General features: G+C 35.5%; 1 long non-coding RNA gene across 3 annotated transcripts; it reads left to right on the top strand.

Moving 5' to 3' along the window:
• Nucleotides 1-8942: 8942 nt before the first annotated feature.
• Nucleotides 8943-17198, top strand: LOC310898704. Of its 3 annotated transcripts, none has more exons than XR_014583564.1 (3): nucleotides 8943-9317; nucleotides 11567-12639; nucleotides 16066-17198. It is a non-coding gene; the product is annotated as an uncharacterized lncRNA (long non-coding RNA). The 3 variants fall into 3 exon arrangements; XR_014583565.1 differs by having other exon boundaries at nucleotides 11567-12643; XR_014583566.1 differs by having other exon boundaries at nucleotides 11567-12260; nucleotides 16066-17197.
• The last annotated feature ends 1456 nt before the right edge of the window (nucleotides 17199-18654 follow it).

Here is an 18654-nt window from a genome sequence, read left to right as displayed (position 1 = left end):
CTGGGGCAAGAGATATAGATGAGGGTTTTAAGACAACTTCTTTAAGACAACTTGTTCAAAAAAAACCTGAACTAGTATGGATCCTATTCAGAGGATTATTTGCCCATTTCAAGCTACGGAATGAAGTCCATAAATATCCTACCTCCTCGGTTACAACTCCAAGAGTCAGAGCTTTAAAACTTTGATAGTTACGTGCCACTTTTTCTGGTATATAAGGTATTAGAGAAAATGTTAAAACAGGAAAGTATGCAATTTTAGAATGCATTACTATTTCACATGAATTCTTTTTGTGGACAGTTTTAGCCTGCTATAAATTGAGTCAGTACATTAGCATCTTTGTGTATGTCCTCTAGGTAAACAAACAAAAAACAACCCCCCCCCCCCCCCCCCCCCCAAAAAAAATCTTTTAATTTCTTGGCCACAGAAAACAATTACTCTTATATGCAAAAGTATTTCTGCTCAGTAGCAAACTAAAAGCCAATTCAGAATTTTAGAAATAAAATTGATTTGGATAATATTGTTCAAAGTAGTAGAACATATATTTTTTGTTAATGAAATATAAATTCCAAAGAACCTTTAAAATGTCTCTTCAACATGACAGCAAAGATCTTAACTGTGCTTAAATTATATAGTATGCTCTCTGTGACAGACTGCAAATACGTATCCAAATCTTTCGCTCTCAAGTGATACCAAAAAGCTTATATTTCTGAAGTGTGAGTGAATAACAATGGAATATTATTTCTAATGATATATTATTTCTATTATTTTAATGATATGTTTTTCTGCTAGAATTTTGAAGTTGCATTCTTTAATGCTTGACCCATGTCGTTCTTTCTTTATTCCATTCCCCCCCTTTTTTTTCCTATCAAATGGATTATTTTTAGGTCATCATTATCAATGTAATTTCACATTCCCACTCTATATTCTCTTTTCTGTTGATTTTTTTTTTTGAGTTACTCAAACAAAAGCAACATGGGAAAAGCTTTGATACACATTGATCAAAGAATTGATAAAAAGCTGCCAAGGCTATTGATCAGTTAATTTACAGAATTTCCTAGGGTCCTTTTACAATGAAATTCTGACAATGTTCCATTTTAATTTAATGATAAATGCATCTCCTGGGATAATATACTGCATTGTTTTCAACCTTGTGTTTATTCTGTTTAAAATGCAATTAGTATCAAGGTAACAAGCAGCACTGTCAAATCTCAAAGGCAAACACCCTGTAACATACAGATGAATGTACAGAAAATGACAGTCAATTTTTATGGAAGCTGGGCAAAACCACCACTTGCATTCTCCTGAAGAACAATTTTGAAAGGCTAAGAAAAAATGCTTCTTAGAAAGGGAGAGGAAACATTCTGAAAGTATTGGAATTAGATATGAGCCTTCTAATTGCCTTTGAAGTATTCATTTTTTAAGTAAAGAGAGAGAGTAGATTAGAAGTCATGTTTGGACTTCGCCATAGATAGTTAATTTTTGCAAAACTACAAATGTATAAGTTAAATAGTAATATGACACCTTGACAGAGAGAAAAATATCCATAGTACCTTCTTTTAATTCCTATAAGCCCTGATACACCGAACTTAGCTAGAGGAACCAGCACGTAAAATATTGTTGCGAAAAAGATGATTATGATTCATAAAAATGAAATACAACACAATAAGCTCAATAAAGCTCTTTTCAGAGTAATTTGAATCAATCTTATCAACACAAGTTTCCACCACCGAATAACTTTCGTAAGTGTGATAATTTCTCTGTTATTCCCACACAGCAGAAAATGTAAGTGCAAGCTAGGAATGGTGATGTGTGACATAGTCAGAGTAAAGATAGCATGGATTTCATGCGCAAGGAAGCATTTTCTGTGGAATCCTTCAGACCATGGGGAGAAAAAAAAAAAAAAAGGAAATCAAAATCATTAAAACAGATGTTTTGTACAGAGACATCCTCAAAGCAAAAGTCAACAAATTAATCAGCTGTTTATTTTTTTTATCATGTCTTCACTCTATTCCTTAAGTGCCTTATTTCATATACACAACTCAAAGGGCAAATTAGGAATAGATAACCCTTTACACATGACTGATAACGTGTTTCCTGAAACCATGCATTCAGAAATATCTGTATAATAGCAAGATTTTGCTCTGAGGAAAACAGAAGAAATCTGCAGGAATCAGGACTTGAGACTAATTAAGTACAAAGTAAGTAGAAACATCAATGAAGGATTTCGTATCTTTCTTGACCACGTTATTTTTTTGTTCATATTATCATATTTTCTGTATTTACCATTGTATTTAGTAGTACTGTTTATTTGGCTCTGGGTTGTCAATGACAACAGTTAAAAAAAGAGTTTAAAAAATTATCTCATTCATAATAGACTATAAATTGGAGTTGATAAGTCTACTGTATTCTCATACTTATGAGACACTGTGTACCCCTGTTAATATAAACCATACCATATAGTTGTGTACTTTGGGGGTAAGACTTTCTATTCAAGGTCAAAAGTCTGCAAATAATAATAAAGTTTGAGGTAACTTTAAGAAAAATGCCTCTTAAATTGAACATTCCACTTGGTTGAAGCTCAGCTACATAACTTCGTTATGCAGGACAAAATTTCATCTCACCTGCAAAACCCTGTCTCGTAGTTGTGCAAAGGCTTAACACCTCTCTCAAGAGCAAAAGGAACAGGCCCCCATTAGCCTCATTTCAGTCCCCTCTTAATTTGTTTAGAGTATTTAAATTGCATTTAACATTTTAGACAAGCAAACCCTATGAAACCTTAGAGGTAAAAGTCTTCCAAAATACATTTACTACAGCTTTGTTTGAGGAGGACAGAAATTTGCCATTTGAGTGGCTTCCACAGTGTTCAGCAATATCAAATATAGCATGTAACTATCTAGTTCATTATATCTCATGATTTATATATAAAAGGGCATATTTTGGTAGCATGACATATATATATATATATTTATTATTATTATTTTTTCCTCCTGTTACTAGGAAGGTGAAAAATGGATTACAGAACAGGATAAGTTTAGTAACGTGTGAAAGGATGCTTTGCCGCCCTAGGTTAATTTCATCCTTATCGTTAACTACTGCTTGCAGTTTTGCTTTAGCAAATGCATGTTTTATGTCTGCTTAGTACTTTTGTTGTGTAGCTCTCAAAGATTATCATATTTAGATGACCAAAGAAAGTGGAAAACAATACACTCATCTCTCCCAGATTAATAATTGAACACAACACAAACAACAAAAGAACACCGTATCTTCACGGTTACAAATATTCTATGGGTAAGGAAGTATCTAACAATTTAAAATATTACCAGGCAGCCTATTTTCTATGGTAAAAACCCTACCAGGCATACAATACAGTTTGCAAAAAAAGATTATCTTGACCTCTGCAATATCAATTTTGTATATTTGAGCAATACCTGACATTAGTATGGTACCACACAGAACAGCTTTGAAAGCTAAACTAAACACAATATTTATTTCTAATCATGTCACGAATCCAGGAGAATTAAAGTGAGGATTGCCCAAAAAGGGATTATTTGCTGTAGCCCAATATGGGGCAGCAAATAAGGCACAGATAACTAACTCTTAACCGTTTATAATCAATAAAACAGGAATGCATGAAGATAATATAAAATCTTCAATTTAAATAAAATTTGACTTGATCCAAACACACTGTAGTACCAAGGAATTGTAGAATTCCAATAGAAATACTCAAATACATGTAATATACCATATGTGAAGGCCTCCAGCCCTGGCTACAAATCGTCATAGTTTCTATTCTTTTTGTTGTTGTTGTTAGTTTCTTTTTTTTTTCTTCTGAACTCAATATATTTATTCTTAATGTCAAAGAATTTCAGTGAATTTAAGAAAGCAGGAAAAAAAAAAAGCCCTCTGCCACTGCCAAGCTAGTACAACAAAATTACAAAAGATTTCAGACTTCTGAGAGATGCCTTCCAATAAATCCCAGACATTAGTGGGACCATGCAAACCTCAAAGTTACATCACAACAAGAATACCTATTTTTAGAAAAACCCAATATTATCTGCACTAATAAGCACTAAAGGGAAGAAGTTTAATCACCTCTTGAAAATGAGAGAAAACTCACAGAATGGAACTGCAAGAAAAGCAACAGAAAAGTTTAAAAATAGAAGAAGACAATAGCCAGTCTGAAAGATGTTTCTGTAAACGTATTGTAGCTACTGCTGTCACAAAGAAATAAAGCTTTATAGAACTATTAAAATGAGTATTTTGTACCATGAGGATTTGTATCTTGTAAATAGAGTCAGTGTATCATTACTGACAGCTATAACTTTTCTAAAAGGAAAGACCAAATATTTGTCTGCTAGGCTGTATCATTACTTCATAAGATGCCACAAAAATTAATTCAACATCAATTTTTGTTAAGATCTGAGATCGTCTTGATTCAGATTGGTGCTTTAATGGGAAAGATAGTTGTAAATTAGTGCTGGTATATCCTCCACAAACTGTATTTTAGGAGTTCCTACATAGTACATATCATCATGTTAATGTAAATCATAATACCTAATCAACATTTTTAATGAGAGTATGGTCAGAAACTGCGCATAACCTCTAGCAACTTGGAAGAGGTTATGAAGAAGTTCAGACTGTCTACCTTCTAACTGATCAACAGTAAACAACATAAGACAGAGAAAGTAAATTCCAAGTTATTCATGTCAGAAATTTATAAAGAGTGCAATCCCCACGTGTTCCTTTCCAGAACATATTAAAAAGTTTGGATAATTATTATGATCATATGCACTTTTAAATATTTAAATTTAGTCTTTTAATTACAAGACAAAACACCATTAAGACCAATCAATTAGCATTCAGAATGCCCTGCTTCTGTCTTTGGAAGTGTGGATTACTTCACTTATCTGCTCTCCTATTTGCTGTTCTCCAACACTGGAAAACTCCCTTGGGCTTAGCATGAAACACCTCCAGTAGATTTTTTGTACACAGGAAACCTTTTAAGCAAGATGCCACCACAGCGCTCACTTCAGAGATTCACACAGTGTGATTTCTATAACAAATTGCAGATACTGGGTCCCCAAATTATACCTTTTCCTGTTCCACTAACTAACAATAGTTTCTAGCATTGCATGAATCCTTTACAGTTTTCACTGGAGAAAACTGTCAAGAGGTGGCAATCTACTCTTCATGCTTCTCACTATCCCTTAAGCATATGTTTCATTCTATTTCTAACTTAACTTTAGCCTTTCGACTCACTGGTCACTTTGCAGTCTAATACGTCATTTATTTATTTATTTAAACAAGATATCTCTCTTTTTTGAGCTACTGTGAAAACAAGCTGGTGGAAATAGCACCCTCACATTAGGAGTCCCACCCCCGTAAGATGTTAGGAATTACTAATTGAAATAAGCAGTGGGAGAAAAGGTTTACACGGATATGTGCTAGCAGTCTTCCCATATTGTTATCCTACCTCAAACTGATCCATCCTTTACCTGTTTTCTTTCAAAATATTTATTATTACTTTCTTGGCCAAATTCATGGTTTTGACAACAGAGAGATATCACTGTAATTTAAAATGACTAATAGTAACAACTGCAACTTCAACCCATAGCCCAGTTAAATGTAGGAAGAATGACTGGTATACAAAGACTTGGAAGCACTAGGGAATCCAGAGAATACCTCAAATAGTTAAGGCTGGTATCATGCTGTAATAAATAGGCTGTAATAAATAGGCTGTTCCAGCTCCAAGAATTTCCAATTCTACTTTACCTCTAGTAGAAAAAAAAATTGCCAACAATAAAGTAAAAATGCAGTAATTATATCATTGGGATATATAATTATATATTAAATACAAACTTCTAACAAAAAGAAGTTATGAGATATTCATATGGATACAGGCTACGCTTGTCATTATAGAACATTGCTATCCACTGAGATCCTTTTAGCTTACAGAGTGAAAAAATCACATAAATTTACTTGTATTGATATATCTAAGTCATCATCTTACACAGGTCCTATTACATGAGATTGGAAGAATTGTTATTTATCTGAGAGCAGAGTTATTTTTATTTGCTCTATGGCACTTCTTACTGGGTATAACATTCTCTGTAATAATTTGTTCTGTTTTAAAGCCAAATGGTTTCCTGCATCTCATTAATAAATTAAGCTCTTTATTCCTATCCTAGAGGTCTGCAGTAAAATACATGCTTAATGCAATAGGGTAATTCCTTATTTAGTTCTAGCTTAATCATTTCTCTGCGTTATGTTGCAATGAGGGATTACATTTATGCTACATTAAGATGACACTTTTATTTTAAAAACGACATTGATCTATGTTTCACTTGATCTTGATTAACTTCCATCTAACAGGTATAATTTTCTGTTTACACAACCTATTAAATTTTCTGTGCAACTCTCCTTTATATCAATTAAGAGAAATGTAGATTAATAAAAAAAAATAATATTTTCACTAAGTAATAAGAGAATTAACTATTTCAAGTGACCAAAAAGGAAAATTTCTCAGAATATGTAGTAAGTTTAGTAGCAAAATACAGCATATAAACCCATTTTCAGTGGCCAAGATGGAAACTAGAACTTTTTGTTTATGTATCTTTTATAATTTTGAGGCTGTTTCTGTCACATAGTGAGCCTGAGTAGACACTCTTCAGTGAAGTAAATAATAAAATAGGTAAATCATACATTTTGCAGGGTCCATTAAAAACATTTTGGTTCCTTTTTTGCATTGCCTGTCCTAAAAGTACATTGTTCAACTGAATCTCCAGTAGAGTAGCTTTATAAAACAGACAGCAAAATAAAAAAGTTAATGATATAAAGGTTTCAGAAGTTCAATAGCAGACTGGAATTCTCTGTATATTTAGCAAGTCTGGGGTCTGGATCTCCAAAATCATTTATCTGAATTGTGCTGTGTACTTAGTTCCTACTGAGGATATGGATCTGTTTCTCATAAGTGCTACCGAACTAACATGTAGGCGGCCATCTGAATATGTTAAAATCTCAGCCAGAGGACTCTGACAGTCTCTGATGGAAAGGTCAGTTTTCAAATGAGAGATTTTTTTTTTCTTTTATAAGCAGTAGCCCATAATGAATGAGCAAATTGTACTTCACAATCGTAGCTCAACTAGAACATGGAAATTAATTGTGCCAATCAGTCAGCAAGCAGTAACCTGTCACAAGTGCCTGCACATATTAACTATGAAATGAGTCAAAAGAATAAATATTCAGTAGGAAAAACTGAGTGCCTTGCATGTAGTTGTGTCTGCTTCCAGTAACATTCAGAGCACAGCTGTATTTGCTGTGTCAAACAGACGCAAGTCTAAAGCCAAAGTAGGATTAATTAAGCAAGGGTTGTAGGATCACCACAGACTGATCTCAGCATAACAAATGAAATGAAGCCTTCAGTTCCTCCTGCATGCTGGCCAAAATTGTTCTACAGTAGGCCATGCCTGGAAAGACAGCTCTTAAAGCATGTTATTTGGGTAACCTCTTACAATTAAACCATGGATTAATCTGCTTGTTAATGTTTGTCATCGTGGACAGATACTTTAAAAATCCCAGATACATTACTGCTGCCCACTGTGACCATCTGCAACAATCAACTCCTTGGAATAAATTTGAAAGTAGCACTTCATTTTGAGTTGATTATAGATAATACAGCTGCTACTGCAGCAGCCTTTAAAAATTTGAAAAGATATTTTAGAGGAGATAATTAAAGCAAAGCCTTTTTTTTTTTTCTGTGATTTCTACCAAGAGGTAGGATGATGCTGGAAATCAGTGGCTTGAAAAGACTGTACTTTTTATTACTTATTAGGTGTAAAGCACATATACATGATATTATTTTTGTCTTAAGGATATTCTACAAAAATAACTCCTTCCAGATAAGCCCTGAATACTCTATTTCTGTTAATGAAGCAGCTCAGCATACATCCACCCTTGCTGGTGAGAGGAATGGGTCGGGAGGGTGGGGCAGGGAAGAACCACCAGGACTATATTCATAGCAACTGAACACCATGGATGCAAAGCATGAAATCAGTGGAAGAATAAATACTTCTTGAAAAAGGGGTGGTGAAAGAGAACATGAACCATGAGAAACTCAGGTAGACAGGCTGAGGTTAAAGGGGAACTACTAAAAATTGCTCAAGAAAATATCAAGGCTCAGTTCTGAAGGACAAATATCCCTAAATATAAAAATGTTTGTTTAGGACAGGTCTCAGTAAGTGACAGATACTCAAGAGCTAAAAATAATTAATCTAGTTATATGCTGATTATTTCACCTTTTTTTTTTTTTTTCTGCTCATAATCTGGTTTCCAGCCTCTTAATCAAAACTATTATCTTGATTTATTGGGTTGGTTTTTTTTTTGGTAAACTCTGACCCGTGGACTAAACTTCAACAAATGATGTCCATTCCAAATCTAGAAGAACTTAGACAAAGTCTTACCTACTAGGCTGACTGAAGAGGTGTATTGATTTACATAGCGAGGTTTTGGTAGTGGGCAGCTGCAGGGGTGGCCTCTGTGAGAAGAATCCAGCAGCTGCCCCATGTTGGATAAGGGCCAGCTCTAGCTCGCTCCAAAAGGGACCCACCACTGCGCAGAGCAGAGCCAAAAAGTGATACTGGTTGGGCCTCTGTGAGAGCAGATTTAAGAAAGGGGGGAAAAAAAAATCTGCTGCTCAACAGCAGCTGGGAGAGAGGAGTGGGAACCAGCCCTGCAGCCCCCAAGGTCAGTGCAGCAGGAGGTGCTCCAGGCACACAGCAGTAGCTCCCCTGCGGCCTGTGGAGAGGCCCCAGGTGGAGCAGGCTGTCCCCCTGCAGCCCATGGGTCCGACATGGAGCAGATCTCCACGCTGCAGCCCCCCCGTGGAGGAGCCCCCCCGTGGAGGAGCCCCCCCGTGGAGGAGCCCCCGGTGGAGCAGGTGGGTGTGGCCTGGAGGAGGCTGCGGCCCATGGAGAGCCCCCGCAGGAGCAGGCCCCGGGCCGGAGCTGCAGCCCGTGTAGAGGAGCCCATGCAGGAGCAGGGGGTCTGGGGGGAGCTGCCACCCTTGGGGGACCCGTGCTGGAGCAGTTTGCTCCTGACAGATGGGCCCTGTGGTATGGAGCCATGTTGGAGCAGTTCTTGAGTAGCTGCTGCATGCGGGCAGCCCCCACAGGCTCAGTTCCGGAAGGACGGCATCCCGTGGGAGGGACCCCACGTGGAGCAGGGGCAGAGAGTGACTGTGAAGGAGAGGCGGAGATGAAGTGTTAGGGACTGACCACAGCCCCGTTTCCCCGTTCCCCTCCGCTGCTCAGAGGAAGAAGGTAAGGGGAAGAGGGTGGATGGCGGGAAGGTGTTTTTAGTTTGTTTGTGGTTTCTCACTGCTCTAGCTTGTTAGAAATAGGTTAAAAAAAATATTAATCTATCTATGCTGAGTCTGTTTTGCCTGTGATGATAATCGCTGAGTGATCTCCCTGCCCTTATCTCAGCCCTTCAACCCTTTCCCTTTGAGGAGGGGGAGTGAGAGAATGGTTGTGATGGAGCTCAGCTGCCCACCTGGGTAAAACCATCACACACAAAAAAGGATGAATAAGTAGTACAAATGGTATCTGCAAGAAGAACTTTGTCTTGACAAATTTGGATTATTGGACTATTGGGACATAACGCAAGGTCAGAGTCATTTTCCTAGCTAGGGAACGTCTTTTACCAGAGGGGAAACAAGACAAGAAATACTTGTACAAAAAGCCAACAGCAAAATTAAAAAATAAATAAATAAAAATAGCAAGGTGCAGTATGAGTTATTAAGTGAAAAAAATTGAATTTGGACTAAGGTCTTCCCTTCTATAGGTTGACTTGAATGTTACATGACATTACAGAATCTCTGGAAAAAAGAAAAAAAAAGAATAGTTTATTATCACAGAAGTATATCTAGTTTCCCAAGCATGGTTTCTTTTCCTCTTTTTTTTTTTTTAAATTATTATTGCCCAGCATGCTCTATTTGAGAACATTGTGGCCATATTCAAGTCAGTGGAAAATTTGAAACCATCTTCAGCAGAACCAAGATGAAAAACTGAGTGCAGTCCCATCGATTTCAGCAAGACCACTAATTGTCTGAAGCTATGTGCAAGCATGAATGTTCAAAGGAGCAGGGCGTTTGAACAATTTGGTTGTGTGTATTTACCAGTTAAGAAAACAACAACATTTTGAAGTGGGCTGCAACACTGACAGGCGTTTAAAATGGAATTAAGTGCACTATTTCATTTTGGTGAGGCTCACGTATTTAACTGAACTGAGCCCTCTGGATCAGCAGGTATCAGTTCCCCACTGCGAGGCAAATTAGATAACTAAAAGCAATCGCAGGACCCTGAAGTGGAGCCCAAGAGTGATCTGGACTTGGTCTCTGTAACCAGGAGCTTGGACATGCAGGCAGCCATCTCTCAAGCTGAGGCTCTTAAGCTTTCCAGACCTACAGTTTCCAGGGTCCTCATCTTTATGGAGTGGAAAGAACTCCAGACACAGAAATTTCAGATTTTTACCCTGCAGTGTGGGATGTCTCAAAAAGCTCAGGATCGTTCCAGCTTGCATGGGACAACCTAATTCCCTCTTCTGCACTGCTTCTGAAGTCAAAGGCAGCACAAGGAGGCCCCAAAGCCAAAACAGCACAAGTTTTGAAGTTCAGAATTGAAACTAGTTCTAACATTGCCAAGATACTTCTTTGGAAATTTTGTATCAGATTCACACAAGCAAGTTTCATTTCTCAAATACATTGAATTAAAATGGAGAATAAAAATAAAATAAAAAAACTAACAGAGGTTATCGCCTAGGCAATACCTAGGTGATACAAGTGTACAACAACTAAATGTATTCCAAGAAGAAAATCTACTCTTGTTCACATTTAAGTCACGGAAAACACTTTTTTTGTTTTTCCCCATCCTCTAAAATGATCATTACTATCTTAAATCTTCTAGGTGTTGTCCCTCTCCTTTTTTTTTTTTTTTTAAAATGCATTGTCATCACAGGCTGAGATGTAGAAATGTGCTTAGGAAGCATTTGCCTGTATTATTGTTTTGTGTGGATGTTTCCCTTTTTTAGGTGAGGAGAATGAGGAGTACAGGAAAAAGTACTTTACAGTCTATTCTGTTCTTTGTACCCCTCTCATCAAAAAAAAAGTTGAAATACATTTATATCTAGCATGTTACTTATACATTTACAACCATTGCCTTGTTTAGTCAAACTTCACATTTCAGAATATAGTTAATTAAATGAAAATATAACATTTAGTCCATAATATACAATCAGATAAACTCTGCATGTAAGAGACATCTTTACAAAATATATTGCAATATGATTTACCCCTTCAATATTTTGCATCCAAAAGGGCAGTAGTAAAAGAAGTTTAGTCCAATATATGTAAAAATTCCCAAGTCTTCCATTTGTAATTATTTCTTGAGAATTTCTATAAGTTGGGGTTTTATCATTAGGAGTTCATTTCCTAATATAGCATTTTGTAATTATATTAACTGTGTTCAATTTGTTTTAAGTGTGTTGCTTTTTTTTCTTTTCTTTCCCCCAGCTGTATAGGAGGACATTTAAAAGACTGACTAATAATGGACAGGAAAATTCATGAGAACAGCATATTTTAAATGAGTTTTGCAGAATAGTTATGATAAATGAATCTCATATTTATAGTGATGAACACCTGAGACACAATTTGGACCCTAAGATATATTCCGCTATCCAGAAAACATGAACTGTATTTCATTATTTACATCATTGATCAAAACAACCAAAATTTCACACATCAGGAGAAAACACACTGAATGAACTGTTTATGAACAAGCTACATATTACCATTTAATAATTAAGAACACTGAAAAAGCCTTCTTTGGGAAACTTTTTTTCATATTTTCAGCTTCCTTGGAAGAAAAAAACATACACTGTTTCTGATACCACACATATTGAAATAGGTGATTCTCATGACAAGAACCAGAAAGTGAGCCTGTGCATCACAGCAACTACATCTACAATCCAGTGTGAAATTCAGGTTTGCAGTATGGAAGGCAGTATGGAAGTGGTTTGCAATTAGCCCTGCAAGTCAACTTGGCATGCAAGACCAGTATAAGCAGGTATAAACAGGAATGTGCTTCAGTTCACCATTCACTCTGACTGTGAACCTGCCTGGAACATCCACTTTGTTTTGTGCCTGAACTTTTCCTCTTTCAGAAACCCAAGGATGAGGAGAAGCCTGGGCACCAGGCTAAGCTAAGGTCAGACAAAACCAGGGCTAGGAAGTGCTAAGGTTCTCTACCTTCCTCCAGCTAAAAATATATGCTTTGGAAGAACTGAGTTAAGGTTGTCTGGTGGACTACGTTATTGTTACCCAAACTATCCAGCTCATGCCAAAGCAACATCAAAATTGTATCCAGGGTCTCATTTTTCAGAGCTCCAGAATTCATCTCAAGTCTTTTCTTGATCAGACAATCAAAGCAGTCTAGGATTACTAAATAACTACATATCTCATTCTTCAAGAAACTGGGAGTATCAGTGGAAATACATGGTTGCCTTGGTCTTACACTTTTCCTGAATTATCCAGCTTTAGCAACTCCTAAAGACATACAATAGCTAGGTGGACTTCTGCTCTAAAAAGTGGGTGTGTACTATTGAATATTTCAGCCTACTAGAGCCTCAGATATTCAGACTGCAGTCTTCGCTGAAGACTAGAGTCTCTTCTAAACTTTGTATGCTATCCTTTTGCCTTTGCACCTGGATTTTCTTATGGTGAAAAATACTATATAAATAGATAAATAGGAAAGGAACATCAGATTTATTTTAAAACCTATAACCAGGATTTTATCCCATTAGAAGAGAGAATTGGTTCACTAGAGAGAAGACATGCACTTTGTTATTCAGTGAAGTCAAGCATGAGAGAAATAAATAACCTCCCCCAGAATACAAGGAGTGCTCTGTCTTTTCATGAAAACATATCTGCTATACATAAATATACACAGATATTTATGCACTAACAATGTTCAGGGCAAGGGGGAGTGTGACAAGAGTACACAGGTTCTGAAGGTCTGAAAAATCCAGATGACTGCACTGAGGTTATGAGAAAGTATTGAAGAATAACTGAACTATCAATATGCAAAAGCTAGAGTGGGCACTGGAAACAGCAATTGCAGTAACATGATCTGTCACATTACTGTGGCTACTTTTTCCCTTTAGATAAAGAAGTTTGTTTCTACAATACCTTAAAATATAAACTATAGATAATTGTTTTCACAGGTTAATTTCTTGGGGGTATAATTGGCAAAACTACAGAAATATTTTTGGGGAGTATGTGCACACAAAGTATTTCAACATACATTAATGATGTGTATATACTCCTTTTATATTCATTCAACAATTATTATGCATTACTCATATGTATTACACAATACTGCCTAACAAATACAAACCAAATATTCACAGATGATCCAAGGCCTACAGTGTATTCAAGAAATATATTCAAGTAATTGAAGTGTTTCCCTTATTGTCCCTTTCTTTGAAGCTGCATCTCTGATGAAAGATTTGGAAGAAAGAAAAAAAATTTTTTTTTTTTTTTTAAATAAGTACGTTATTTTGCTAGTAGCTCCAAATACTATACTCATAGTTCATGATTTACTTCACTGGTCAAATGGATTTTTTGACAGCTCACAGAACTCTGTAGCTGTCAAGGTAAGTACCAGCAGGGAACCTGGAGCACAGCACAGAATAAAAGAAGGTTTTTATATATTAGGAAACAAGAGACCTTTACAAAGGAACCTAATTACTTTATACTCTGCAAAGAATAACTAAATGATCTGGAAAATGAGAAATCTTTGAAAATATTAAGTTTTACCCCTACTATGCATTAAAATGCAGGTTGAATTTAACACCACATGACTTACTAGCTTCATTAGTATGATCCATAAGAAACATTCATTACCAAATGTTTGTTTCCTTTTAACTCATTAAAATGTTCACAAAAACAGCACTTTTGAAGAAAAATCCAAGACAGTTTTTTCTGAATGTTTTTGAATTTCATTAACAATAGTTATTTTTATTTTTTCCTTCCAGATCGTGTGTGTGAAACGGTGATAAAAACCTACGCATTCAAATGTTTACAAAAATACAGTCCCCTATTTACTTTTGAAATTAATTGATAGGTCATATAGCTTCTTTCCTGTCTCCAAGGAATTCTCAGTATACCATTAACTTGTTTCGAGTTTCTATCAGTAACCTGTGCTGAGAGCCATGCTCCATGCTCAGGCTCACAGTCAGACAGCCTAGTATGTATAAAGGGATCCCCAGGAATCCTAACTTGCTTAAAAAAAATTTCTCCTCAAAATCACACTCATATGCTATGTGGTTACCAACTCTAATATTTCAGTGTTTCTCAAAAGCCAAGTTAAAAGTCATTCTGGTGTCATTGAAGGAGGTCTTAGTAAATATGAATGGATTTTGGTTTAGTTCAAAAATATCAGTAGTTAGTAATGGGATAATGGGTAACAGGCAACAGGAAATAAAAATGATCAAAGCCTCAGTACTGGCTTAATGTTTGATTGCTAATACTTGAAAGGGGATAGATGATTTGCAGAACAGAAGTTAAAATCACTAGCTAACTTTCTGAGTATAAAGAGCTGAGTAAGAGTTGGAAAGCAGTACTGTGTGTTGTCAGTACGAAAGTTACCAAAAGCTGGTAAACAACGTAAGCAAAAATAATACCTCCTGGAGACTATCAAAACACATGGAGAGAACAAGATATGTTATTATACGACTATTTCTAGGTAACGTGCAGATTTTAGAGCTGTGGTGGCAGCAGGCACTTTCATTTAGGAGATGTACAATCTCAAACTAACTGTATTCAGACTAGACATTTTCTAATTGTTTAAAGTACCTGTTTTCAAACACAAAGGACATACTCAGCATCACATTATACTCATTTGCAACAGCTTCAAGATTAAGCAATCACATGCTAGGAAACAAGTATCTTTGAAAAGATATACAAATAAGAGAATAAATGTTTACACTGGTCATGGCACAGGTAATAAATACTTTATCATTGTAACCCCAAACTGAATTTTACTGACATCACCTGATTCTCAACTGATGTAAAGAACTTCTAGAAACACTTACAACCATCATAAATATCAGAATGTTTGACTTTCAAGTCTTGAAGTGAACTCTGATAATTTCTGAGGGGAAAGACTAGTTATCAGATTTGAGGATATTTTTCTTCTTATACAAAAGAGCCAAAAATTAAGTAAACTAAGCTCAGGATTCTTAGCTCAGCTAGAATTTTGAAATTAAACTTGGCTCATGATAAGAGCAAACTATGAGAAGAATATTGGATTAGCACCCTTTTGAAATCTTAGGTGGTTTTACAGAAATTGTAATGCAAAGTAATTTACAGAAAGGCATCTGATCTTTTCTTTCTGTTTACATATTTATAGGGTATTTGACTCAGTAGAGGAAAAAAGACAATGGCTTCTGGTGCACATAAATCCCGACCAGATAACCCAATAGTTCTTTCAGACCTTAATTTTTTGGGGGAAAAAAATATTTTTTTGTTTGTTTTTAAAGAAGAGAAATGAAAGGGAAGATATATTTGCTGTTATTTTCTGATGTTTTTAACTCAAGTCAAACTGATTTTATTGCAAAAAAAAGCTATATATTGAAAACAGAACAATAATTAAAGTTGTTTATCTGTATCACAGACTATTAGGTTTTATTATTATCTGCCAGGAAGTGTCTAGCACCAAGTGAAGGAAAAAAAAAATTTGCAAAAACTTGAAGTAAATTCAAAAACAACTGTTATAAAAAGCAGTACTATTATCTATTATACTATGAAGTTCTTAGCTCACATCAGTTAAAATGTGAGCTGTTAAAACTTGTTCCCTATCAGTAAATAATATGAAATAATTTTATGCACATTTTAAAAATAAATGAATAAAAACCATGAACCATCCCACACAGTCTACAAGCTGAATTTCTCTACGCTGTAACATAAAATTCAGAAAAATCTGACACTAGGTGATTTAATTTCTGTTGCAGAAGCAGAGCAGTCCTAGAGCTGGAGTAGCACATGTGGTCCTCCCTGGATGCTCAATCCTGTGACTCAAGAGCTAGGTTGAGCACTCAAAGAACATGCCTTCTGCCTATTTTCTTTCATCGACATGTTGTAGGAGGAGGACCGTGCGTGGTATTGCTTTTGCCTGCCCTAGAAAATATTCATAAGCTGAATATCTTGAAATATCTTGTATTTGGAGAACTAATGGTTCTAGAAGTCTGCTCATGTCTCGTTTTTGTTTTAAAGTCTATGTTCAAAACTTGTTCTGATCCTTGCAATGAGATTTCACTTGTTACAAGCATTTTAATATGTACGGATGACTGAGAGAGCAAATGGATGTTATGATGCCCTAATGAGAATGTTTGTTATCATAGGGATTAATACAGATAATAGATTATACCACCAACTGCTGCTGTATTGGATCTGATGTCTTGGTTGTGTCAATAAAATAATAACCACTGATGATTGAGTGTATGACAGAATAGCTCTTATATAGAGAGAGAGATTCTAAATAATCCATATTTTTAACTGTAAAAAAAAAATATTTTAGATGGAAACTAAAAATATCAAGAGTTAAGTAGTAGAGTGGTTTATGAGATTATATTTCTGGTAAAAGAGAATGGGAAGGCCAAAGTACTGCTATAAAATGGGCAATATTTACTTCACTTTATGAAGATCATACAGCAATCTTGTTCTATGATTTTCTTAAAAACAGGTACTGTAACTTTAATAACTAATATCAGCAGCCATGCATACAAAGAGGAGGGAGGAAAGATCATATCTTTTCCTTTGTGCCAGTACAGAAATTAGCAATGTTACCTTTTGTACAGACAAGTATATCTATGCCAAAAAGGAAAAATTGTCTTTAATGGGTTGCTTCCTTTCTTTTAAATAGAAAGGAGGAGGCAAAAAGGGGTGCAGAACAGATTAAGTAGTTTTTGAATCCTTCAGGCAAACAAGCATAACACAGCCCTATCGGTATGATGCGACAACAATTTGCATAAGCTTTTATAAAAGATTTTCCATCTCTGAAGCTTGTGACAGAGCACAGAAGAGACTATCTTTAAAAAAATACTTTAAAAAAATAGATATTTTTGAAAGAGTAAATTTTACATTTCCTTTTTCTTTTCTCAGCTGCATACAACTTCACTAAGCAGCACACAACAATTGCTCAGGAGCAACATAAACCAGGAGGAAATCATGGGATCAGAGGACAACCAACCTGTACAAAATGTGAATAGTCACATCAGTCACTAGTCCTAGAGCTGATGAGAAGAAATCCCCGTCTACTGGAAGTGTAGTCTTTTCAGCAAGAGTTTTTCTTATTTTTTTGTTTGTTTGTGTCTCCTATGAAGATGACAAATGGCTGACACATTATATTCTAAAGCAATACACCTTTAGAAAAACCCATAGCAACCTTTTAGTATGTTATTTTCCCTCTTATTACGCAGTTGGCTGCAAATAAGTATATTAAATTGAACTTCATTTTATTTACTTCAGTTATTTTCAAACTCAAATCCATTACATTTTCTGGCATCATAATTAAAAGGATATCGGGGGAAAATGTTGTATTTGTGGAAAAAATAAGTGACCAACATGGTTTTTATATGCAAAGATTAAATCTCTACAGTCAGGAGGTATTAGCTAGTAATAAATTATGACTTTTTATTTTTTTTTAAAGTTATGGGATGATAATACAAAGATGAACACTACAGTGTCATGTAATATAGAATAAAAGCTACAAGGAAGATCAAGACATATGCTACCTGGTGGCAGCCACAAGCTGCTTTATTAACACATCTAAACATAAGACATGATTATTACGTTATCCAGTGAGTTACTTCGCTAACAAACAGGTCCTGAGTGACATACTGTATTTCAAAGTTGTAGAGACAATGAAGCATACATTTCTATGGAAACTGGAAAAGATTTTTTGGGACACAGGCCAGTTCCCTGTTACTCACCATTTAACAACTTCAGCTTAAAATTAATAATTATTTTACACATAATATTGTTCTATCATTGATCATAACATCTATTTTTAAAGCGTGAAGGGTACTTAAATGATAAAACCAACTTTTAACAGTAAACAGAAAAAGAAATAAACATTCAAACAGCTTGTCTCTGAAAAGAAATGCAACAAGAATCTTCACAACAATTACAAAAATATGATTTTTTTTTAAACACAAATAAGTATCTAGACTTCCCCTTTTAAAGCACTGTGTTGAAATGAGATACAAGATGGATACGTATTTCACTGTTAGAATTTTATTTCTTTCTGAGTAAAGATATTTCTTCATATTCTGCAAGCAGGCTTTTTTTGTTTTTGCTTTTCTTCTTCTGTGACTGAAGTTTTGAGACAGTGAAAAATTAAACACTGGGAATTTATCCCATTGCACATTCTGAAGATTGATGAAACTCTATCCACCTTGAATGACATACTGAATACATGGAACTGCAGATGTGGGAGCTATGAAGTGAAACAGCAAAGTTATTTGTGATTTATAAGCTCAGGAAGGCTTTACATCAAAACAGCAGGAAGGGGTCTCATATGGTCTAGAATGAATCCTGTT

This window comes from Anser anser (genome assembly GCF_964211835.1).
Source record: "Anser anser genome assembly, chromosome: 4".
In the NCBI taxonomy this organism is placed as follows: Eukaryota; Metazoa; Chordata; class Aves; order Anseriformes; family Anatidae; genus Anser; species Anser anser.
This window is presented reverse-complemented; position numbering and strand designations above follow the sequence as displayed.